The sequence below is a fragment of the Dasypus novemcinctus genome, chromosome 27 (assembly GCF_030445035.2).
Source record: "Dasypus novemcinctus isolate mDasNov1 chromosome 27, mDasNov1.1.hap2, whole genome shotgun sequence".
Taxonomy (NCBI): domain Eukaryota; kingdom Metazoa; phylum Chordata; class Mammalia; order Cingulata; family Dasypodidae; genus Dasypus; species Dasypus novemcinctus.
In genome coordinates, this window is record NC_080699.1 from 53,898,414 (window position 1) to 53,902,444 (window position 4,031).

The 4,031-nt window shown below is 42.9% G+C and overlaps 1 pseudogene; it reads right to left on the reverse strand.

The window, feature by feature from the left end:
- Nucleotides 1-1,184: 1,184 nt before the first annotated feature.
- On the reverse strand, nt 1,185-2,590 carry LOC101445890 (RNA-binding protein with serine-rich domain 1-like; annotated as a pseudogene).
- Nucleotides 2,591-4,031: the final 1,441 nt, after the last annotated feature.

Genomic DNA, 4,031 nt, shown 5'->3' on the forward strand with positions numbered 1-4,031 from the left:
TAATGGGCCCTGCTGCTATCAGGAAAGTCACCTGTGGGTGACGGTGGCCTCACCCACTTTCCTGGCCAGGTGCCCTTGTGGGGAGAGGATGGAAAGAGAAGGGCACAGTAGGGGGCTCAGCCTCCTCCACTTCTTCCCCTGGACTGGCTCAGACTCAGGCTTCACCTTCCTGCCCAGGAGGGTTCCCTGGACCTGGGATTGGGACCGCATTGTTTGGAAAGGATGGAAGTAAAGGCTTCTGTACTCAAGGGATTGGATCTGGCCAGATCTGGCCCCCAGGAGCTCCCCCAAATCCACCCTCTCCCTCTGTGGGAGACAGCAAGCACCAGTGGAAACTCAGAGGTCTGCTAAGACAGATGCCACCAGGGCCGGACAGCAGTTTCCCTCGCTGACTCGCAGTTCTCTCACTCCTAGTTCTCTCCTTCTCTCTGCCTCCTTCCTTCCTTCACTGTCTCTCTCCTTCACGCACTTTCCTCCTCAAGCATTTTGTCATCTCCCTTTCTGTTCCCCTTCCTCACCCTCTTCCTTCTCCCCCAGACTTCCCCCCTTGCCCCACCTCTGTTTCTACCTTGCCTCTCTCCTGCAAACTGCAGCTGAAACCACAAGCAGGGCCTGTGAGCAGCCTGTGAGCTCAGCTCCCAGCCTCCTGTTCTCTGCACTGCATCCCCTTTGCAGAGGAGCCAGGCCAGCCTGACAGTGGCATTTCCCTGGCCCTCACATCCCTGCACCCTGCCGTTTACTCACTGTGCTCCTCCCTCCTCCCACCCTTGTATTTTTATTTGAAAGGGAAAAGAAAATCATTTCTTTTTTTTTTTTTTTTTAAGATTTACCTTATTTATTTATCCCCGTCTGGTTGTTTGCACGCTCTATCTGCTCACTGTCTTATTGTCTTATTGTGGAAACTGAACACAGGACCTCTTGTGGTAGTCGGGCTTCCACCTTCCAGAGCCACATCTACTTCCCCCAATGCTTTTGCAATAGTAATTAAAAATCCCCATTTGAAAAAGGACAAGGTACAAAGACAGACATATAGTACAAGGAAATAGAAATGAAAATTCACAAAGAAACGCTTGTATCTATGGCCAATTGACATTTGTAGGGCAGTGTTAGATTTACGGCAAACTTGTGCAGGAAGTACAGAGAGTTCCCAAGTACCCTACCCCAGGGGCCTCTATCATCAACACTTACATTAATTATGTTCATTTATTACAATTGATGAATAAACATTAATAAATTATTATTAAATAAAGTCAGTACTTTACATTAAAGTTCACTCTTTGGGTGGTACAGTCTCTAGGTTTTGACAAATAATTTCTTGTATCCTCCATGACAGTATCACACAGAATAGTTTCAATGCTGGAATATGCCCTGTGTTCTGTCTATTCATCTGTTCACCTGTCTCCCTTAACCCCTGGTAACCACTGATCTTTATCCTGTCTCTATAGTTATGCCTCTTCCAGAATGCCAAGTAGATGGAATCACACAGTGTCTAGCTTTCTCAGACTATCTTCTTTCACTTAGAAATATGCATTTAAGATTCTGCCATATCTTTTCATGGCTTGATAGCTCAGTTCTTTTTCTTTATATGTAATAATCCCTTGTAAGTATGTATCACAGTTTATCCATTCATCTATTGAAGGACATCTTGGTTGCTTCTAACTTTTGTCGATAATGAATAATATCTCTATAAACATCAGTGTGCAGGTTTTCTGGGGACACAGTTTTCAACTCATTTGCGTAAATGTTTTAATTCTAAAAATGACTTTTTACTTCCTCTCACAAAGTCATTGGTAAAATATGAAGGCCCTGCTTTATCATGAGGAGTTAGAGCTGGAGTGGTTTCTGTGGTGGAGACAGCTAGCAGACCAGGATCACTGGTGCACAGGAGACCTGTGCCCAGGAGAGCAGGACCTTCTCCTTGGGGTGACCTGTACCACACAGGAGGTGGTGGGAGCACCTTGGAGTGCAGGGGCCAGCACAGCTGCGGCAGTGACTCCTGGCCATCTGTTTGACCTCCATCCATTTGTTTCAGCATCTTCTTAACTTTGTTCTCAAACTCAACATAAGTATAGCCTTTGGATAGGTGATTATCCTTCCCACCACAATGTCAATTATTTCAATTTTCCCATACATGCAAAATAGCTCCATGATGTAATCCTTCATCACAATACTGGTAAGCCTCCCAAAGCACACTTTGATGGGTTTAGGGGAAAGACTCTGCCTTTTCCTTTCCTTTTCAACTCTTTTAGGTATTTTGGATTTGGAGCAGGAATGCTGTTTATGGTCATGGATGTACCTGGTCTCAGAGAACCTAAGGAGCTGTGGGAACTGGAGAGGCAAGACATGCTGGAACTGCCTTAGTGGCTTGAGGCTTACGAGTTGCTGAAACCACTGCTCAGTCCTGTGCTGGTGCTGGAGCAAGAACTGGAGGTACAGCTGAGAGAAACCTGGTGTTGCCTCTCCCATGGAAGCACTGTGACTCTTGAGGTTTATCCCTGCTACAGTCCTTCACACTCCACTCCTTGGTGGTCCCATTATCTATAGAGGACTTATCAGAGCAGTCTTTACCTTTGATAGGAGAAGAAGCCATCTTCCCACCTGTAACTTCTCCTGTTCTCCTCAGCTGCCAAGGACGGTGCTGCTCTACATTCCTGTCTTTTTGTTTTTCTCTTATTTTTATGGCACCCATTCCAGTGGGTATAAGATGATATCACATTATGGTGTTGATTATCATTTCCCTAATATCTAGTAATGTTGAGCATCTTTTCATGTGCTTATTAGCCATTTATATTTCCCCTTTGGAAAAATGCCTGTGCAAGTGTTTTGCCCATTTTTTTTGCCTGAATTTATTTTTATTTTACATACATATGAAATAGGATCCTACCAAAAGAGAATAGGAGGAGGAAAGAAATGAGCCAAGTGTTGGAGAGGAAAAGCAGGTGCAGATCTGCTTCAAGTTTACTCCTAATGGCTGACTCTACAACCCTTTAATGCACCAGGGGTTGGAACACACTCTGAGAGGTGGGTATAATCCACGTTCAGGACAAAGGGAGCCAGAACAGCTGGGAAATAACCATCAGAAGTGGAATTTGAGTTGTAGGGGTTCTTTATATATTTTGGATATAAACCATAAGAGGAAATGTGGTTACCAAGTGTTTTCTGCCATTGAGTAGATTGTCTTTTCACTATCATGACAAAGTCCTTTGAGGCACAAAACTTTTTAATTTTGAAGAGGTTACATTTCTCTACTTTTTCTTTTGTGCTTGTGCTTTGGGTGTAAAGTCTAAGTTACCATTTCTAACACAAGATCCTGAAGATGCTTCCCTAAATTTCCTTCTTGGAGCTGTCTAGTTGTGTTTCTTGTATTTAGGCCTATGGTTAATTTTGAATTAATTTTTGTATAGTGTGAAATAGGGGTCTTATTTCATTCTTTTACATTAGGATATCCAGTTCACCAGGCACATTTGATGAAAGGACTATTCTTTCCTAATTGAGTGTATTTGGCAGCATTGTAAAAAATCAATTGACCATAGATGTGAGAGTCTATTTCTGGCCTCTAAAGTTGATTCCATTGGTATATATATCTATCCCGTGACCACTGTACTTTATAATAAGCTTTGTAGTCAGGAAGTATGAGTCTTACAAATTTGTTCTTTTTCAAATTGTTTTTGGCTATTTGGGTTGTCTTGGTGTCTTAGTTTGCCAAAGGGCTGCCAATGCAAAGTACCAGAAATGTGTTGGTTTTTATACAGGAAATTTATTAGGGTAAAAGCTTACGGTTCCAAGGCCATGAAATGTCTAAGGCACCATCAGGTGAAAGCCAGCTTCTGGTGATTCTAGCATCCTGCCACATGCTATTTTCCACATTTAGTTTGGAAATCTACTCAGCTAAATGTCAAAGTTAATCATTCTCAGGTTCTGCCTTCCATATAACATCAGGAGTCAATTCTGCCAAATTTTCTCCAACTTCAAAACAAGTATCTCCTTTCCTTCAGTATCCACTACTTTTCCTTTTAAGGGTTCATCAGAAA